The sequence below is a fragment of the Pristiophorus japonicus genome, chromosome 16 (genome assembly GCF_044704955.1).
Source record: "Pristiophorus japonicus isolate sPriJap1 chromosome 16, sPriJap1.hap1, whole genome shotgun sequence".
NCBI lineage: Eukaryota > Metazoa > Chordata > Chondrichthyes > Pristiophoridae > Pristiophorus > Pristiophorus japonicus.
In genome coordinates this window covers 64,370,317-64,392,304 of record NC_091992.1, presented here as the reverse complement: position 1 = coordinate 64,392,304, position 21,988 = coordinate 64,370,317, and the positions used below count along the sequence as shown (strand labels likewise).

Here is a 21,988-nt window from a genome sequence, read left to right as displayed (position 1 = left end):
GGGCCACTATACAGCAAAATTCTAAAAGGACAAAGGGTGTTAAAAAAACAAGCCTGAAGGTTTTGTGTCTTAATGCAAGGAGTATCTGCAATAAGGTGGATGAATTAACTGTGCAAATAGATGTTAACAAATATGATGTGATTGGGATTATGGAGACATGGCTCCAGGATGATCAGGGCTGGTAACTCAACATCCAGGGGTATTCAACATTCAGGAAAGATAGAATAAAAGGAAAAGGAGGTGGGGTAGCATTGCTGGTTAAAGAGGAGATTAATGCAATAGTTAGGAAGGACATTAGCTTGGACGATGTGGAATCTATATGGGTAGAGCTGCAGAACACCAAAGGGCAAAAAACGTTAGTGGGAGTTGTGTACAGACCTCCAAACAATAGTAGTGATGTTGGGGAGGGTATCAAACAGGAAATTAGGGGTGCATGCAATAAAGGTGCAGCAGTTATAATGGGTGACTTTAATATGCACATAGATTGGGCGAGCCAAACTGGAAGCAATACGGTGGAGGAGGATTTCCTGGAGTGCATAAGGGATGGTTTTCTAGACCAATATGTCGAGGAACCAACTAGGGGGGGGGCCATCTTAGACTGGGTGTTGTGTAATGAGAGAGGATTAATTAGCAATCTCATTGTGCGAGGCCCCTTGGGGAAGAGTGACCATAATATGGTGGAATTCTGCATTAGGATGGAGAATGAAACAGTTAATTCAGAGACCATGGTCCAGAACTTAAAGAAGGCTAACTTTGAAGGTATGAGGCGTGAATTGGCTAGGATAGATTGGCGAATGATACTTAAGAGGTTGACTGTGGATGGGCAATGGCAGACATTTAGAGACCGCATGGATGAACTACAACAATTGTACATTCCTGTCTGGCGTAAAAATAAAAAAGGGAAGGTGGCTCAACCGTGGCTATCAAGGGAAATCAGGGATAGTATTAAAGCCAAGGAAGTGGCATACAAATTGGCCAGAAATAGCAGTGAACCCGGGGACTGGGAGAAATTTAGAACTCAGCAGAGGAGGACAAAGGGTTTGATTAGGGCAGGGAAAATGAAGTACGAGAAGAAGCTTTCAGGGAACATTAAGGCGGATTGCAAAAGTTTCTATAGGTATGTAAAGAGAAGAAAGTTAGTAAAGACAAACGTAGGTCCCCTGCAGTCAGAATCAGGGGAAGTCATAAAGGGGAACAAAGAAATGGCAGACCAATTGAACAAGTACTTTGGTTCAGTATTCACTTAGGTGGACACAAACAACCTTCCGGATATAAAAGGGGTCAGAGGGTCAGATAGATGGGGAAGAGAGCACTGCCAAACGAAGGACTATCCTCCTCACCGTCTGTGGGGCAACAACGTATGGCCTCATGAAGAATCTGCTCACTCCAGCGAAACCCACGGAGAAATCGTACGACGATTTGTGCACACTGGTCTGAGAGCATTTGAACCCGAAGGAAAGCGTTCTGATGGTGAGGTACCGGTTCTACACCTACAAAAGGTCTGAAGGCCAGGAACTAGCGAGTTATGTCGCCGAGCTAAGACGCCTAGCAGGACATTGCGAATTTGAAGGACATTTGGAGTACATGCTCAGAGACTTTTTCTTACTTGGCATTGGCCACGAAACCATACTTCGCAAACTTTTGACAATAGAGACCCCAACCTTGAGTAAGGCCATAGCGATAGACCAGGCATTCATTGCCACCAGTGACAATACGAAGCAAATCTCTCAGCACACAAGTGCTGCTACAAGTACTGTGAACAAAGTGATGTTGTTTTCAAATTGTAACGTACAGGGCAGGTCACACATACGTGCACCTACACGCGCGCAGATGTCTCAGAGCCCACCATCACGGTGATGAATGTAAGGCCATTAACACCTTGTTGGCGCTGTGGGGGTGATCATCGTTTCCATTCATGCCGATTCAAAGGATACATTTGCAAGGACTGTGGAACAATGGGACAGCTCCAATGAGTGTGCAGGTGAGCTGCTAAGCCTGTTAAACCTGCAAAACACCAGGTTGCAGAGGAGGATCATGATGAAACAGAGCCTCAGATAGAGGAGGCAGAGGTACATGGGGTACACACATTCACCACGAATTGTCCCCCAATAATGCTGAATGTTGAACTAAATGGACTCCCGGTGTCAATGGAGCTGGACACGGGTGCGAGCCAGTCCATCATGGGCAAAAAGACTTTCGAAAGCTTGTGGTGCAACAAGGCCTCAAGGCCAGTCTTAACTCCAATTCGCATGAAACTAAGAACTTACACAAAAGAACTGATTCCTGTAATCGGCAGTGCTACGTAAAGATCTCCTACGATGGAGCGGTGCACAAGCTACCACTCTGGGTGGTACCGGGCGATGGTCCCACGCTGCTCGGCAGGAGCTGGCTGAGAAAGGTACGCTGGAACTGGGACGACATCCGAGCGCTATCGCCCGCAGACGACACTTTGTGTGCCCAGGTCTTAAACAAGTTTCCTTCTCTGTTCGAACCAGGGATTGGGAAATTCCAAAGTGCAAAAGTGCAGATCCACCTAATTCCGGGGGTACGACCCATCCATCACAAGGCGAGAGTAGTACCGTACATGATGAGAGAAAGGGTAGAGATCAAGCTAGACCGGCTACAAAGAGAGGGCATCATCTCACCGATCGAGTTCAGCGAGTGGGCCAGTCCTATTGTCCCAGTCCTTAGGGAGACGGCACTGTCAGAATCTGTGGCGATTACAAAGTAAGTATCAATTGTTTCGACCTCTTTGCAACGCTGGCAGGAGGAAAGACATTCACGAAGCTGGATCTGACCTCAGCCTACATGACGCAGAAACTGGAGGAATCATCGAAGGCCCTCACCTGCATTAACACACACAAAGGTCTTTTTGTTTATAACAGATGTCCATTTGGAATCCGATCGGCTGTGGCAATATTCCAGAGAAACATGGAAAGTTTACTAAAGTCGGTCCCGCACACCGTGGTCTTCCAGGACAACATTTTGGTCACAGGTCGGAACACAGTCAAGCATCTGCAGAACCTGGGGGAGATTCTTAGTCGATTCAACCGCGTGGGGCTCAGGTTAAAACGCTCGAAGTGCATTTTCCTGGCGCCTGAAGTGGAGTTCCTGGGAAGGAGGATTGTGGCGAACGGCATCAGGCCCACCAACGCGAAGACGGAGGCAATCGAGAATGCACTGAGGCCACAGAACGTGACGGAGCTGTGGTCGTTTCTGGGACTCTTGAATTACTTTGGTAACTTCTTACTGGGTCTCAGCACACTGTTAGAACCACTGCATGTCTCATTACAAAAAGGGGGTGAATGGGTTTGGGGCAAAAGCCAAGAAAATGCCTTTGTAAAATCGAGAAAATTGTTATGCTCAAACAAATTGCTTGTGTTGTATGATCCATGTAAGCGTTTGGTACGAACATGTTTTGCATCGTCATATGGCGTCGGGTGTGTATTGCAACAAGCTTTTGATTTTGGGAAACTGCAATCAGATGCTTATGCATCCAGGAGTCTGTCTAAGGCGGAGAGAGCCTACAGCATGATTGAAAAAGAAGCGTTAGTGTGTGTCTATGGGGTAAAGAAAATGCATCAATACCTGTTTGGACTAAAATTCGAATTGGAAACTGACCATAAGCCACTTATATCCCTGTATTCCGAGAAAAAAGGGATAAATACCAACGCATCAGCCCGCATCCAGAGATGGGCACTCACGTTATCCGCATACAACTACGCCATCCGCCACAGGCTAGGCACAGAAAACTGCGCCCATGCTCTCAGTAGGCTGCCATTGCCCACCACGGTGGTAGAAATGGTGCAGCCCGCAGATCTAGCCCTGGTTATGGAAGCATTTGAGAGTGAGCAATCACCCGTCACTGCCCGGCAGATCAAAACCTGGACAAGCCAGGACCCCTTATTATCTCTAGTCAAAAGCTGTGTGCTTCACGGGAGCTGGTCCAGTATCCCAGTGGAAATGCAGGAAGAGATAAAGCCGTTCCAATGGCGCAAAGATGAAATGTCTATACAGGCAGACTGCCTTCTGTGGGGTAGTGGTCCCCAAGAAGGGCAGAGACACCTTCATCAATGACCTCCACAGTACCCACCCAGGCATAATGATGAAAGCGATAGCCACATCCCACGTGTGGTGGCCCGGTATCGATGCAGACTTAGAGTCCTGCGTTCACAGATGTAATACATGCTCGCAGTTAAGCAATGTACCCAGGGAGGCGCCGCAAAGTTTATGGTCTTGGCCCTCCAAACCGTGGTCTAGGGTATACGTTGACTATGCAGGCCCGTTCTTGGGTAAAATGTTCCTTGTGTTTGTAGATGCATACTCCAAGTGGATTGAATGTGAGATAATGTTGGCTAGCACATCCGCTGTCACTACTGAAAGCCTGCGGGCCATGGTTGCCCCTCGCGGCTTACCCGAAGTTCTGGTGAGTGGCAATGGGCCATGTTTTACCAGTGCTGAGTTCAAAGAATTTAACCCGTAATGGGATCAAACATGTCACATCTGCCCCGTTTAAACCAGCGTCCAATGGTCAGGCAGAGAGAGCAGTGCAAACCATCAAGCAAGGCTTGAAGAGGGTAACTGAAGGCTCACTGCAGACTCGTCTATCCCGAGTCCTGCTTAGCTACCGCACGAGACCTCACTCACTCACTAGGATCCCACCTGCTGAACTGCTCATGAAAAGAGCACTTAAGACAAGGCTCTCGTTAGTTCACCCTGATCTACACGAACAGATAGAGAACAGGCGGCTTCAACAAAGTGCATACCACGATAGCGCAAATGTGTCACGCGAGATTGAAGTCAATGATCCTGTATTTGTATTAAATTATGGACAAGGTCCCAAGTGGCTTCCCGGCACTGTCGTGGCCAAAAGGGGAGCAGGGTGTTTCGGGTCAAACTTTCAAATGGACTCATTCACCGGAAACACTTGGACTAAATCAAACTCCGATTCACGGACTATCCTGAGCAACCCACCTTGGACCCTACCTTTTTTGATCCCCCAACACACACACCAATGTCAACCGACACCACGGTTGACCATGAAGCAGAACCCATCATCCACAACAGCCCTGCAGGGTCCAACACACCAGGCAGCCCAGCAAGGCCAGCTGTGCAGCAGCCCAGCGAGGGCCCAACAAATGATTCAACAACACCAGCTTTCACACCGAGACGATCAACCAGGGCAAGAAGGGCCCCAGATCGACTCACATTGTAAATAGTTACACTATTGACTTTGCGGGGGGGGACTGTTGTTATATATGTAAACTTGTATTTACTCTGTACAGTCACCAGAGGCTCATTCCCCTGGATTCCCAAGGGATCCCATAATCGCTTGGAAGCACAGGTATTTAAGGAGGCCTCACAGGTTGGAGAGGCACTCTGGAGACCTGCAATAAAAGACTAAGGTCACACTTTACTTTGAGCTCACGGTGTTCAGTCTGGCTCTTTCTCCATACACTACAATAGGAATTACAGGAAGGATGTGATTGCATTGCAGAGGGTACAGAGGAGATTTATGAGGATGTTGCCGGGAGTGGAGAATCATAGCTATGAGGACAGATTAGATAGGCTGGATTTGTTTTCATTGGAACAGAGGAGGCTGAGGGGAGACCTCATTGAGGTGTATAAAATTATGAGGGGCCTGGATAGAGTGGATAGAAAGGACCTGTTTCCCTTGGCAGAGGGGTCAACAACCAGGGGGCATAAATTTAAAGTTGTTGGTAGGAGGTTTAGAGGGGATTTGAGGGGATATGTCTTCACCCAGAGGGTGGTGTGGGTCTAGAACTCACTGCCTGAAAGGGTGGTAGAGGCAGAAACCCTCACCACATTTAAAAAGCACTTGGATGTGCACCTGAAGTGCTGTAACCTACAGGGCTACGGACCGAGAGCTGGAAAGTGGGATTAGGCTGGGTAGCCTCTTGTTGGTCGGGATGATGCGCTGAAATGGCCTCCTTCTGTGCTGTAAACTTCTATGATTCTATGATTTTGAACACCTCTATTAAATATCCCCTTAACCTTCTCTGCTCCAAGGAGAACAACCCCAGCTTCTCCACGTAACTGAAGTCCCTCATCCCTGGAACCATTCTCGGAAATCTCTGCACCCTCACATCCTTCCTAAAGTGTGGTGCCCAGAATTGGACACAATACTCCAGCTGGGGCCGAACCAGTGTTTTATACAGGTTCATCCTAGCTTCCTGGCTTTTCTATTGTATTCCTCTTCTATTTATAAAGCCAATGTCTGCCCTTTAATGGCCTTCTCCTGCCACCCACAGTCAGTGGGTGAGGCACGGAGATGCAGTTGGTCTCTACTGAGACATGTATCCAAGTACAGGACAAAGCCAGGTCCCTTCACCCCTGCCACAGGTCATTGATCTGCCAATGCTTTGTAACACCTTGGATATTGGGAAGCACATTGGTGTTCTCCCTGCACAACATTAATCTCGCACCCAAAATGTGGGTAATGCAGGGAGGGGGTAGAGAAAACAGCCAGAAACTACAGAAACCATTCTATAGATAGAAAATTAACTCTGGACAGAGATAAACGCAGCCTATTGAACATCCCCGATTATAATCGCTCCACCATCGGTGGCCGTGCCTTCTGTTGCCTGGGCCCTAAGCTCTGGGACTCCCTCCCTAAAACTCTCCCCCTCTCTATCCTCCTTTAAGATGCTCCTTAAAACCTTCCTCTCATCTGTGCTAATCTCTCCTTATGTAACTCGGTGTCAAATTGTGTCTGATAACGCTCCTGTGAAACACCTTGGGATATTTTACCACATCATAGGTGCTCTATAAATGCAAGTTGTCGTTGTTATTGTCACAGGGGTGGGAGAGGTGTGGGTGGGGTGTGGGTGTGGGTGTGGTTGTGTGTGGATTTGGGTGGGGGTGGGTGGGTGAGTTTGGGTGGGGTGTGGGATGTGGGTGTGGTTGTGTGTGGGTTTGGGTTTGGGTGGGGGTGGGGTGGGTGAGGTTGGGTTTGGGTGGGGGGGGGTGTGGTTGTGTGTGGGTTTGGGTGGGGGGGTTGGGGGATGTGGGTGGGTATGGGTGGGGGGGTTGGGGGATGTGGGTGGGTATGGGTGGGGGGGTTGGGGGATGTGGGTGGGTATGGGTGAGGGGGGGGTGGGTTTGTGCCCTTATCCTACGGGTTGTGGGAGCCCATAAACCCTCTCGCTGTACAGGACTAATGACCCTCTCGGCCGGGGTAAAGCTGGTTACGGCCATGGGAGGAACATTCAGGGCACGGCCTATCAGTCCGTTAATCAGCTTACGAACCCTTCCACTACTTTCCACAGCTCCCCAGGAGAGGAATAAAGATAGAAAAACAATCAAGTTAATGGAATCATCTCTGTTTAATAACTGGGAAACACTGCTGGTGCAGGCAGGCCTGAAGCAAGGGGGAGAGCGTTGCCTGGTTTGTGCCCCCTCTTGGGGAAGGCTAATGAGGCACAAACGATTTCTCGCCGGCCGGGGGCAGGGGGAGGGGCGCAATTGGGGCGCTGCCATCTCCTGCGGAATAGCTCGCGAGTTAGCGGAGGTGCAAACCGGCAGCACCCCACTCCCACCAATAGCACCCGGGCCACTGCACCGATGATGATGTCATCGCCATGCGCAGCGACCTGTTTCCGCCCCATGGCGGAGATTGGACAAGGCGCCGTGAGGTCACCATGGGCAATGTCAGTGCCAGCCTCGCAGGTCACGGCCGCGCTCTGCTCGCGGGGCGAAACGTAAAGGGGGTGCACGGTGCCTTTATTCAGCATGGCCGGCCTTCCGTTACCCAATTCGCAGAGTCCATGCCGCGATGGTGCAGCCCGGCACTCCACCCCTGCGGCCACGGCACCCTGCTCCCCCGTGGTGTAGTGGAGCCCACTCACCCCACTGCCGAGCCTTTAACACGGAGAGGTCGCACAGCGCTGGACAATTCCCGCTTATATCGCCCCGTTCCTGCCCCGAGAGGCAGTGGAGTGCCCAACATTGCCCTTCAGTCGGTAACACCAGGCTGGTGCTGGGCCTCCATGCCGGGCGTAGCAAGTCCCGCCCCGTCTCGGTTACCGAATGGGGCGGCACCGAACGTGGTCCCAGAATCGGAACCATTACTGGGATCAGTCACTGGAGAGGCAGGAGTTTAGTCGCCAGCTCAGAGAGGAGATTCATCTTTAGGTGAACAGGGAGAAAGGTGCGTAAAAGACTATAGAGGAAAAGATTGTAAAACAACACGAGATGTGGGAAGGCCACAAACTAGGAAACAGTACAAAGAAATGGAAACTAACAGGTGCAGGGAACAATTGGGGAACTGAAGCCATTGATGAAAATAGAAACCCAGCAGTAAGTGAAACTCGATTGTGGGTGGGCCAGAGACCAATCGCAGAATTTGCTGAAGAGCGATCAGAGAGAGTAGATGAAGAAAAGGTGGTGTGGGTTACATGGATGTTCAAAAAGCATTAGATGAGGTCCCACATAAGAGAATGAGGGAAATGTGGGCACGTGGGTATAGGGATGATCCGGGGGCAGGGTGCAAAGGGTCAGGGGTGGAGGAAGTGTCTCAGACGGGATCATGCAGTGAGTGGGGTTCCACACGGGTTTATGTTGGAGTTTCTCTTACTATATACAGAAATGATCTTGGTGTAAGAACTGAGGGAACATATCTGCTCCTGACACCAAAAATGGGCTATGGTAAACTGTGACAATGACTTTGGGAGGATACAGAGAGGGGAGCAGCATTGGAGATAAGTGGCACATGCAGGTCAACGTGGAAAGCTGTGACAATTATTTTGGAAGCAGCAGTGTGACAGGAAATTGATCTTACCTTGTGTGATTTTAAATGGAGCAGAGGGACCTTGTAAAGTCAAAACGGTCACTACAGACGGCAGTGCAAGTATATCAGGCCAATGGACTCATGGTTTTATATCTAGAGGCATAGATTAGAAAAGCAAAGAATCCCATGAATTACATGGCCTGCCTCTGTGCTGTAAATTCCACTGGGCCCAACAGGTTGATGCCGATGTTTATGCTCCACAAGACCCACCTCCCACAGCTCTTCATCTCCCCCAATCAGCAAAACCCTTCTCCCGCATGTGTTTATCCAGCTCCCCCTGCAATGCCGCTGGTCCATTCGCTCCACCGCTCCCCATGGCAGCGAGTTCCACATTCTCACCGCGCAGGGTGAAGACGTTTCTCCTGAATTCGTTATTGGAAGTGGTGATGTTGAGCTTGTACGACGCATTAGTTAGGCTGCAGTTCAACTACTGCATGGAGTCTTGTGCCCCTATTACAGGACGGAGGTTGCAGTGTGGGTTCACTGGTGTATCGCCAGAGATAAGGGGGGAGAAATTGGGTGCATTTGCATTTAGGATTAGCACCCCTGGGATGACTTTGTGACCGGGGTCGGTGCCACTGCCGACTCCGACTAAATTGGCCGGGAGTTTAGCGGCGGCCATGATCACCGTGCGCATCGCCCCGTTAGTGGGGCCCGCTCCTACATTGGGTTTTGCCCCCGGAGTAGAGTGGGGCGGTGACAGTGACAGGGGACACATGCCGGATCCCTGCCCCTACCGGGGCGGTAGTTAAAGGGGAGGCGGCCGGCGTTTCCGTTGGCGCTTGGATCGCGGGCTGTTGGCGGGGTTGGTGCCGCGATCACTCGGCCCGGCAGGCTACTAATCGCCCGCACCCCTGGTCCTCGGACTCCAGGTAGCCGGCTGCTGCTTCAGCAGAGTCAGAAGGGCTACACGGACCACTACGGAATGTTGCTGAGGCCTGTGCCCCTTTACCGCCCCAGGGAACTTCCTACTCCACTTCCTTCCGGGGCAATAAGCTGAATTTATTGCTGGGGCGGGACTTCTGCCACGCCACAAAGTCTGGCCCCTCCCGAGTGTTACCGCCCCCAGGCCGGGCAGAGCCCAATTTCTAGGCCAAGGAATGACAGTTATTGATGGAGATTGAAGAGCTGGAATGGGGAAGAGGTGACCCTGATGATGAAGGGGCGATGATAAGGTGCACAGTTACAGAATGTTTCCGCTGGTCAGTGAAATGGTAAAGAGAGGACACAAACTTAATAGAATCACAAAAAGAGTTACTGGGGAGGTTAGAAACATTTCTTTACCAAGAGGATGATTTGACTATGTGTCATGTATGTACATGCAGCCACCAGATGGTGTAATTGTTGGAGGCCACTGAGCAACACACACATGGTGCTGCTCTGGTATAAAAGGCCAGCCATTTTGAGAATCAGGCACTTTGGGCCTAAATAAAGCAGAGCTAAGGGTGTACCTTGTTTAGTTAAACATTACTCAGTTTGAACCTTTATTGCATACATAACAGTTGGCAACGAGAATACAAGAAGCTTTGTTTACAAAATGAGCACGATTGGATTTTTAGAGTGATTCGTGGAGGGAGAAGATTGGGCAGACTTTGTGAGCCATTTGAACCAGTACTTCGTGGCCAACAAAATGAAGTGGGTCGACGATGCAGATCGGTGCTGGGCTGTGTTCCTCACTGTGTGCGGTTCAAAGATCTACAGTCTGATGAAGAATCTACTCATGTCTAGTGTTCAAACAGAGAAAACTTATGAGGAGTTGTGTACATTGGTACGGGAGCACCTCAAGCCAGACGATGGCACCATCATCTCAAGATACAAGTTTTACACACGTTCGATCAGAGGGCCAGAGCGCGGCGGAATTCGTTGCCGACCTGAGACGTCTAGCGGGACCGTGCAAGTTCGGGACGGTGTTTGCAGACATGCTGCGGGACTTCTTTGTTATCGGTATCAACCACGAGGTGATCCTGCGCAAACTTCTGGCGGTGGAGGAGTTGGATTTAAAAAGGGCCATCCAGATCGCTCAATGACGATTAACAGGAGTCTAAAGCAAATAGCGGTGAAGAACCGAACCTCGGCAAGTACTGTAAATGTGATTGATTCGGCATTCGGCAGAGCGGCACACGGCAGGGCCTATCCGGCTGCATTCGCGAAACCTGTGGCTGCCCAAATCTGCCAGCGGGAACGTATCCGACTTCTCCGTGTTGGCGTTGTGGGGGAAATCATCGGCACCAGCAATGCCGATTTAAGCAATATAGATGCAAAGGCTGTCTGAGAGTGGGGCATCTCCAGCGCAAGTGTCCGCAGATGAGCAAGCGTGCTGTGACACGCCACGTGGAGGATGAGAGTCAGACTAGCGCGGATCTGGATATGCAATCCGAGATGCCAGAGGAGGAAGTGTATGGACTTGGGGAGGGCATCAAACAAGAAATTATGGGTGCATGCAATAAGGGTGCAGCAGTTATAATGGGTGACTTTAATATGCACATAGATTGGGCTAACCAAACTGGAAGCAATACGGTGGAGGAGGATTTCCTGGAGTGCATAAGGGATGGTTTTCTAGACCAATATGTCGAGGAACCAACTAGGGGAGAGGCCATCTTAGACTGGGTGTTGTGTAATGAGAGAGGATTAATTAGCAATCTCGTTGTGCGAGGCCCCTTGGGGAAGAGTGACCATAATATGGTGGAATTCTGCATTAGGATGGAGAATGAAACAGTTAATTCAGAGACCATGGTCCAGAACTTAAAGAAGGGTAACTTTGAAGGTATGAGGCCTGAATTGGCTAGGATTGATTGGCGAATGATACTTGAGGGGTTGACTGTGGATGGGCAATGGCAGACATTTAGAGACCGCATGGATGAACTACAACAATTGTACATTCCTGTCTGGCATAAAAATAAAAAAGCGAAGGTGGGTCAAGCGTGGCTATCAAGGGAAATCAGGGATAGTATTAAAGCCAAGGAAGTGGCATACAAATTGGCCAGAAATAGCAGCGAACCCGGGGACTGGGAGAAATTTAGAACTCAGCAGAGGAGGATTGATTTGCTGAGGTTTGATTAGGGCAGGGAAAATGGAGTACGAGAAGAAGCTTGCAGGGAACATTAAGACAGATTGCAAAAGTTTCTACAGATATGTAAAGAGAAAAAGGTTAGTAAAGACAAATGTAGGTCCCCTGCAGTCAGAATCAGGGGAAGTCATAACGGGGAACAAAGAAATGGCAGACCAATTGAACAAGTACTTTGGTTCGGTATTCACTAAGGAGGACACTAACAACATTCCTGATATAAGAAGAGTCAGAGGGTCTAGTAAGGAGGAAGAACTGAGGGAAATCCTTATTAGTTGGGAAATTGTGTTGGAGAAATTGATGGGATTGAAGGCCGATAAATCTCCAGGGCCTGATGGACTGCATCCCAGAGTAATTAAGGAGGTGGCCTTGGAAATAGCGGATGCATTGAAAGTCATTTTCCAACATTCCATTGACTCTGGATCAGTTCCTATCGAGTGGAGGGTAGCCAATGTAACCCCGCTTTTTAAAAAAAGGAGGGAGAGAGAAAACAGGGAATTGTAGACCGGTCAGCCTGACATCGGTAGTGGGTAAGATGATGGAATCAGTTTTAAGGATGTCATAGCCGCGCATTTGGAAAGAGGTGACATGATAGGTCCAAGTCATCATGGATTTGTGAAAGGGAAATCATGCTTGACAAATCTTCTGGAATTTTTTGAGGATGTTTCCAGTCGAGTTGACAAGGGAGAACCATTTGATGTGGTATATTTCAGAAGGCTTTCGACAAGGTTCCACACAAGAGATTAATGTGCAAAGTTAAAGCACATGGGATTGGGGTAGTGTGCTGACATGGATTGAGAAATGGTTGTCAGACAGGAAGCAAAGAGTAGGAGTAAATGGGTACTTTTCAGAATGGCAGGCGGTGACTAGTGGGGTACCGCAAGGTTCTGTGCTGGGGCCCCAGCTGTTTACACTGTATATTAATGATTTAGACGAGGGGATTAAATGTAGTATCTCCAAATTTGCAGATGACACTAAGTTAGGTGGCAGTGTGAGCTGCGAGGAGGATGTTATGAGGCTGCAGAACGACTTGGATAGGTTAGGTGAGTGGGCAAATGCATGGCAGATGAAGTATAATGTGGATAAATGTGAGGTTGTCCACTTTGGTGGTAAAAACAGAGAGACAGACTATTATCTGAATGGTGACAGATTAGGAAAAGGGGAGGTGCAACGAGACCTGGGTGTCATGGTACATCAGTCATTGAAGGTTGGCATTCAGGTACAGCAGGCGGTTAAGAAAGCAAATGGCATGTTGGCCTTCATAGCGAGGGGATTTGAGTACAGGGGCAGGGAGGTGTTGCTACAGTTGTACAGGGCCTTGGTGAGGCCACACCTGGAGTATTGTGTACAGTTTTGGTCTCCTAACCTGAGGAAGGACATTCTTGTTATTGAGGGAGTGCAGCGAAGGTTCACCAGACTGATTCCCGGGATGGCGGGACTACCTATCAAGAAAGACTAAATCAACTGGACTTGTATTCACGGTAGTTCAGAAGAATGAGAGGGGAGCTCATCGAAACGTTGAAAATTCTGATGGGTTTAGACAGGTTAGATGCAGGAAGAATGTTCACAATGTTGGGGAAGTCCAGAACCAGGGGTCACAGTCTAAGGATAAGGGGTAAGCCATTTAGGACCGAGATGAGGAGAAACGTCTTCACCCAGAGAGTGGTGAACCTGTGGAATTCTCTACCACAGAAAGTTGTTGAGGCCAATTCACTAAATATATTCAAAAAGGAGTTAGATGTAGTCCTTACTACTAGGGGGATCAAGGGGTATGGCAAGAAAGCAGGAATGGGGTACTGAAGTTGCATGTTCAGCCATGAACTCATTGAATGGCGGTGCAGGCTAGAAGGGCCGAATGGCCTACTCCTGCACCTATTTTCTATGTTTTCTATGTTTTTCTATGACTGTACTCCTTCATAACCAAGAGTAAACCAATTTTGATTAATATAAAGTTTAACGGGATACCGGTATCGATGGAACTGGACATGGGAGCGAGTCAATCGATCATGAAAGAGAGGCCATTTAATAAGCTGTGAGATACTAAGACAGTGAGGCCCAGGCTGAACCCTGTTAAAGCCAAGCTGCGCATGTACACCAAAGAACTGATAAAGGTGATTGGCAGTGCACAAATTAACGTGTCATGTAATGGTGCAGTTCACGAGTTACCGCTGTGGATCGTTCCAGGCAATGGCCCAACGCTGCTCAGCAGGAGCTGGTTGGAGAAAATCAGATGCGACTGGAACGACATAAAGGCTTTGCTTTCGGAGGAAGATACATGTGCCCAAGTATTGAGCAAGTTCCCCTCACTGTTTGAACCGGGTATCGGCAACTTCATGGGAGCCAAGGTACAGTCCACGTGGACTCAGATGCAAGACCCATCCATCATAAAGCTCGGGCAGTTCCGTATATGATGAGGAAGAAGGTCGAAATTGATCTGGACAGACTCCAGCGTGAAGGGATCATATCACCGGTCGAATTTAATGAATGGGCCAGCCCCATTGTTCCTGTGCTGAAAAGAGATGGCTCAGTCAGAATCAGAGGCAGTCGGGGAGCAGTGTTGGTGAGGCCTATAAAAGGCCCAGCAGCAGCAGCATCGAAGAGGCCAGCCGGTGCAGCTGCAGCAGTGAGGCAAAAAAGAAGTAGAAAGAAATTGAAAGGTGGCGTCACAGCCAAGGGGGTAAACGATTGGCTGGTGATTGGTGAGTAGCTTTTCTTTTCTTTATCAGTGAGTAACTTTTAGCATTGTTGTTGCCAAATTAAGTTAATCTAAGGGTTAAGTCATGGCAGGAGAGCTCGGACACGTGTTATGCTCCTCCTGTAATATGTGGGAAGTCATGGACACTTCCGTGTCCCTGATGACAACGTGTGCGGGAAGTGCATCCGCCTGCAGCACCTGACAGACCACATTACGGCACTGGAGCTGCAGGTGGATTTACTCTGGAGCATCCATGATGCTGAGAATGACGTGAATAGCACGTTTATTGAGTTGGTCATACCGCAGGTAAAGGGTACACAGCCAGATAGGGGATGGGTGACCAACAGGAAGAGCAGTGCAAGGAAGGTAGTGCAGGGGTCCCCAGCGGTCATCCCCCTGCAAAACAGATACACCGCTTTGGGTACTTTTGAGGGAGATGACTCATTAGGGGAGAGCAGCAGCAGCCAAGTTCATGGCACCGTGGGTGGCTCTGCTGCACAGGAGGGCAGGAAAAAGAGTGGGACAGCTATAGTGATAGGGGATTCGATTGTAAGGGGAATAGATAGGCATTTCTGCGGCCGCGGTGTATTTGGACTTTCAAAAGGCTTTTGACAAGGTCCCACACAAGAGATTGGTGTGCAAAATCAAAACACATATTATTGGGGGTAATGTACTGACGTGGATAGAGAACTGGTTGGCAGACAGGAAGCAGAGAGTCGGGATAAACGGGTCCTTTTCAGAATGGCAGGCAGTGACTAGTGGAGTGCCACAGGGCTCAGTGCTGGGACCCCAGCTATTTACAATATACATCAATGATTTAGATGAAGGAATTGAGTGTAGTATCTTCAAGTTCGCGGATGCCACGAAACTGGGTGGCAGTGTGAGCTGTGAGGAGGACGCTAAGAGGCTGCAGGGTGACTTGGACAGGTTAGGTGAGTGGGCAAATGCATTGCAGATGCAGTATAATGTGGATAATTGTGAGGTTATCCACTTTGGGGGCAAAAACACGAAGGCAGAATATTATCTGAATGGCGGCAGATTAGGAAAGGGGGAGGTGCAACGAGACCTGGGTGTCATGCTTCATCAGTCACTGAAAGTTGGCATGCAGGTACAGCAGGCGGTGAAGAATGGTATGTTGGCCTTCTTAGCTCGGGGATTTGACTATAGGAGCAGGGAGGTCTTACTGCAGTTGTACAGGGCCTTGGTGAGGCCTCACCTGGAATATTGTGTTCAATTTTGGTCTCCTAATCTGAGGAAGGAGGTCCTTGCTATTGAGGGAGTGCAGCGAAGGTTCACCAGACTGATTCCCGGGATAGCTGGTCTGACATATGAGAAGAGACTGGATCGACTGGGCCTGTATTCCCTGGAGTTTAGAAGGATGAGAGGGGATCTCATAGAAACATATAAGATTCTGACAGGACTGGACAGGTTAGATGCAGGAAGAATGTTCCCGATGTAGGTGAAGTCCAGAACCAGGGGACACAGTCTTAGGATAAGGGGTAGGCCTTTTAGGACTGAGATGAGGAGAAACTTCTTCACTCAGAGAGTTGTTAACCTGTGGAATTCCCTGCCGCAGAGAGTTATTGATGCCAGTTCATTGGCTATATTCAAGAGGCAGTTAGGTATGGCTCTTATGGCTGAAGGGATCAAAGGGTATGGAGAGAAAGCAGGAAAGGAGTACTGAGGGAATGATCAGCTAAGATCTTATTGAATGGTGGTGCAGGCTCGAAGGGCCGAACGGCCAACTCCTGCACCTATTTTCTATGTTTCTATGTTTTTGTGGAGACTACAAGGCTACGATCAACAGGGTTTCGAAACAAGATCAGTACCCATTACCAAAGGCTGATAACTTGTTTGCGAAGCTAGCCAGAGGGAAGTCATTCATAAAACTGGACTAGACGTCAGCCTATATGACACAGGAGTTGGTCGAGGTGTCGAAGAGGAATATTGAAAATCTACTGAAGTCCGTTCCCAGAACCGTCGTGTTCCAAGATGACATCCTGATCACCGGTAGTTGAGATAACGATCAGCCATGATCTAATTTAATGGCAGAGCAGGCTTGAAGGGCTGAATGGCCTCCTCCTATTTTAATGTTCTCCCACAAACCATTTTCAATCAGAAGCTATCAATAATTTTGAAATGAATTTGATAGTTTCTTCAAAACGAATATTAAAACTATGGAGCCTGAGCACGAGAGTGGGATTAGACTGGGTGGGATATTAAAGGGGGGGGGAGTGAGGGGGAGAGTGGGATTAGACTGGGTGGTATATTAAAGGGGGGGAGTGAGGGCGAGAGTGGGATTAGATTGAGTGGGATATTAAAGGGGGGAGTGAGGGCTAGAGTGGGATTAGACTGAGTGGGATATTAAAGGGGGGGGAGTGAGAGGGAGAGTGGGATTAGACTGGGTGGGATATTAAAGGGGGGGAGTAAGGGCGAGAGTGGGATTAGACTGAGTGGGATATTAAAGGGGGGGAGTGAGGGGGAGAGTGGGATTAGACTGGGTGGGATATTAAAAGGGGGAGTGAGGGGGGGAGTGGGATTAGACTGGGTGGGATATTAAAGGGGGGGAGTGAGGGGGAGAGTGAGATTAGACTGGGTGGGATATTAAAGGATGCGGAGAGTGAGAGGGAGTGTGGGATTAGACTGGGTGGGATATTAAAGGGTGGGGAGTGTGGGATTAGACTATTTGGCTCATGCGGTGGAAGGTGATGTGTGAGACTAAGAGGTGTATTTGCTGGTTTCTCTGGTGCAGCATTGAAGGATTCAATCAGCAAAATACTGGTGAAGGGTTTCTGAATAAATCAAATGCTGTTTTTATTACTTGGTGTTTTGCAGATTGTCCTTTATCCCCCGAAGAAAGCCATGAATCAGTGGCCTTGATGGTGCCCAGTGATCGGTGTGGGCAATGCTTGCCATGAGTCCGGAGACAGACACGATATCGGCAGAGCAGCACCAGGAAGATTGGTAATCAACCACCGCGATGGATTGGGGAATTTCCTTCATTCTGCAACCAGACAATCTCAGTTTCCAAAAGCTCTCGGTCACACTCACTGCTCCCCAGAAACATTCTGCTCATTTCCAACTCCCTGGGGGAGAGATGTTGCGGTGGGAATCCAGGCGGAGTGGTAATTTTAGCGCCTTGAAAAGATTTATGCCTCCCGCCCAGAAATTCGTCACATTCGGGCGAGGAGCTGACAGCGGCAATAACGGAAGTTTGGTCGGTACATTTGGCAGAACGATTGCGCATGCGCGGAACTCCGAGTCAGATCCCGGGAAAAGCCAAGTCTTAAAGGCGCGGCATAGTAACACACCCGTTAAAGTTTTCACAATCACTTGTGTCATGTATTCAACCAGCAATGTAACCCATGTATAATCTGACCTAAGTTGTACACTGTGAGAACACTGACCACTAGGTGGGAGACACTCCTAACCTGGGCCTTCAGGTACAAAAGGGGAAGCTCCACCCACCTTCATCACTTGAGTGCTAAGGAATAAAGGACAGGTTACAGACTGACCTCTCAAGCATGGGCCTCGTGTGCATTTATACTGTATAGTAAGGACCTATCAACTTGTTTTCAAGCTGCACTGTTATGTGTGTCTGTCGCTGCAAGATGGGAGGCTCACGCACCGTGCTGTGTGTAAACCTTGCACTGACTGTGACTGAGACTCATGCACCGTGCTGTGTGTAAACCTCACACAGTGACTGAGACTCACGCACCGTGCTGTGTGTAAACCTTGCACTGACTGACTGAGACTCACGCACCGTGCTGTGTGTAAACCTTGCACTGACTGACTGAGACTCACGCACCGCGCTGTGTGTAAACCTTGCACTGACTGACTGAGACTCACGCACCGTGCTGTGTGTAAACCTTGCACTGACTGTGACTGAGACTCACGCACCGCGCTGTGTGTAAACCTTGCACTGACTGACTGAGACTCACGCACCGTGCTGTGTGTAAACCTTGCACTGACTGTGACTGAGACTCACACCATGCTGTGTGTAAACCTTGCACTGACTGTGACTGAGACTCACACCGTGCTGTGTGTAAACGTTACATTGAGTGTGACTGAGACTCACGCACCGTGCTGTGTGTAAACCTTACACTGTGACTGAGACTCACGCACCGTGCTGTGTGTAAACCTTGCACTGACTGACTGAGACTCACGCACCGTGCTGTGAGTAAACTGTAGTCCTTAGGGAGACGGCACTGTCAGAATCTGTGGCGATTACAAAGTAAGTATCAATTGTTTCGACCTCTTTGCAACGCTGGCAGGAGGAAAGACATTCACGAAGCTGGATCTGACCTCAGCCTACATGACGCAGAAACTGGAGGAATCATCGAAGGCCCTCACCTGCATTAACACACACAAAGGTCTTTTTGTTTATAACAGATGTCCATTTGGAATCCGATCGGCTGTGGCAATATTCCAGAGAAACATGGAAAGTTTACTAAAGTCGGTCCCGCACACCGTGGTCTTCCAGGACAACATTTTGGTCACAGGTCGGAACACAGTCAAGCATCTGCAGAACCTGGGGGAGATTCTTAGTCGATTCAACCGCGTGGGGCTCAGGTTAAAACGCTCGAAGTGCATTTTCCTGGCGCCTGAAGTGGAGTTCCTGGGAAGGAGGATTGTGGCGAACGGCATCAGGCCCACCAACGCGAAGACGGAGGCAATCGAGAATGCACTGAGGCCACAGAACGTGACGGAGCTGTGGTCGTTTCTGGGACTCTTGAATTACTTTGGTAACTTCTTACTGGGTCTCAGCACACTGTTAGAACCACTGCATGTCTCATTACAAAAAGGGGGTGAATGGGTTTGGGGCAAAAGCCAAGAAAATGCCTTTGTAAAATCGAGAAAATTGTTATGCTCAAACAAATTGCTTGTGTTGTATGATCCATGTAAGCGTTTGGTACGAACATGTTTTGCATCGTCATATGGCGTCGGATGTGTATTGCAACAAGCTTTTGATTTTGGGAAACTGCAATCAGATGCTTATGCATCCAGGAGTCTGTCTAAGGCGGAGAGAGCCTACAGCATGATTGAAAAAGAAGCGTTAGTGTGTGTCTATGGGGTAAAGAAAATGCATCAATACCTGTTTGGACTAAAATTCGAATTGGAAACTGACCATAAGCCACTTATATCCCTGTATTCCGAGAAAAAAGGGATAAATACCAACGCATCAGCCCGCATCCAGAGATGGGCACTCACGTTATCCGCATACAACTACGCCATCCGCCACAGGCTAGGCACAGAAAACTGCGCCCATGCTCTCAGTAGGCTGCCATTGCCCACCACGGTGGTAGAAATGGTGCAGCCCGCAGATCTAGCCCTGGTTATGGAAGCATTTGAGAGTGAGCAATCACCCGTCACTGCCCGGCAGATCAAAACCTGGACAAGCCAGGACCCCTTATTATCTCTAGTCAAAAGCTGTGTGCTTCACGGGAGCTGGTCCAGTATCCCAGTGGAAATGCAGGAAGAGATAAAGCCGTTCCAATGGCGCAAAGATGAAATGTCTATACAGGCAGACTGCCTTCTGTGGGGTAGTGGTCCCCAAGAAGGGCAGAGACACCTTCATCAATGACCTCCACAGTACCCACCCAGGCATAATGATGAAAGCGATAGCCACATCCCACGTGTGGTGGCCCGGTATCGATGCAGACTTAGAGTCCTGCGTTCACAGATGTAATACATGCTCGCAGTTAAGCAATGTACCCAGGGAGGCGCCGCAAAGTTTATGGTCTTGGCCCTCCAAACCGTGGTCTAGGGTATACGTTGACTATGCAGGCCCGTTCTTGGGTAAAATGTTCCTTGTGTTTGTAGATGCATACTCCAAGTGGATTGAATGTGAGATAATGTTGGCTAGCACATCCGCTGTCACTACTGAAAGCCTGCGGGCCATGGTTGCCCCTCGCGGCTTACCCGAAGTTCTGGTGAGTGGCAATGGGCCATGTTTTACCAGTGCTGAGTTCAAAGAATTTAACCCGTAATGGGATCAAACATGTCACATCTGCCCCGTTTAAACCAGCGTCCAATGGTCAGGCAGAGAGAGCAGTGCAAACCATCAAGCAAGGCTTGAAGAGGGTAACTGAAGGCTCACTGCAGACTCGTCTATCCCGAGTCCTGCTTAGCTACCGCACGAGACCTCACTCACTCACTAGGATCCCACCTGCTGAACTGCTCATGAAAAGAGCACTTAAGACAAGGCTCTCGTTAGTTCACCCTGATCTACACGAACAGATAGAGAACAGGCGGCTTCAACAAAGTGCATACCACGATAGCGCAAATGTGTCACGCGAGATTGAAGTCAATGATCCTGTATTTGTATTAAATTATGGACAAGGTCCCAAGTGGCTTCCCGGCACTGTCGTGGCCAAAAGGGGAGCAGGGTGTTTCGGGTCAAACTTTCAAATGGACTCATTCACCGGAAACACTTGGACTAAATCAAACTCCGATTCACGGACTATCCTGAGCAACCCACCTTGGACCCTACCTTTTTTGATCCCCCAACACACACACCAATGTCAACCGACACCACGGTTGACCATGAAGCAGAACCCATCATCCACAACAGCCCTGCAGGGTCCAACACACCAGGCAGCCCAGCAAGGCCAGCTGTGCAGCAGCCCAGCGAGGGCCCAACAAATGATTCAACAACACCAGCTTTCACACCGAGACGATCAACCAGGGCAAGAAGGGCCCCAGATCGACTCACATTGTAAATAGTTACACTATTGACTTTGCGGGGGGGGACTGTTGTTATATATGTAAACTTGTATTTACTCTGTACAGTCACCAGAGGCTCATTCCCCTGGATTCCCAAGGGATCCCATAATCGCTTGGAAGCACAGGTATTTAAGGAGGCCTCACAGGTTGGAGAGGCACTCTGGAGACCTGCAATAAAAGACTAAGGTCACACTTTACTTTGAGCTCACGGTGTTCAGTCTGGCTCTTTCTCCATACACTACAATAGGAATTACAGGAAGGATGTGATTGCATTGCAGAGGGTACAGAGGAGATTTATGAGGATGTTGCCGGGAGTGGAGAATCATAGCTATGAGGACAGATTAGATAGGCTGGATTTGTTTTCATTGGAACAGAGGAGGCTGAGGGGAGACCTCATTGAGGTGTATAAAATTATGAGGGGCCTGGATAGAGTGGATAGAAAGGACCTGTTTCCCTTGGCAGAGGGGTCAACAACCAGGGGGCATAAATTTAAAGTTGTTGGTAGGAGGTTTAGAGGGGATTTGAGGGGATATGTCTTCACCCAGAGGGTGGTGTGGGTCTAGAACTCACTGCCTGAAAGGGTGGTAGAGGCAGAAACCCTCACCACATTTAAAAAGCACTTGGATGTGCACCTGAAGTGCTGTAACCTACAGGGCTACGGACCGAGAGCTGGAAAGTGGGATTAGGCTGGGTA

At 49.1% G+C, this 21,988-nt stretch overlaps 1 protein-coding gene and 1 long non-coding RNA gene across 5 annotated transcripts in view; one reads left to right on the top strand and one right to left on the bottom strand.

Moving 5' to 3' along the window:
• Positions 1-21,988, bottom strand: part of ncf1 (neutrophil cytosolic factor 1) — a 299,264-nt gene that overhangs the window by 258,723 nt on the left and 18,553 nt on the right. The gene's annotated exons all lie outside the window — the stretch shown is intronic.
• On the top strand, positions 7,630-18,090 carry LOC139227063 (uncharacterized). Its single transcript, XR_011587367.1, has 2 exons — positions 7,630-8,170; positions 17,404-18,090. It is a non-coding gene; the product is annotated as an uncharacterized lncRNA (long non-coding RNA).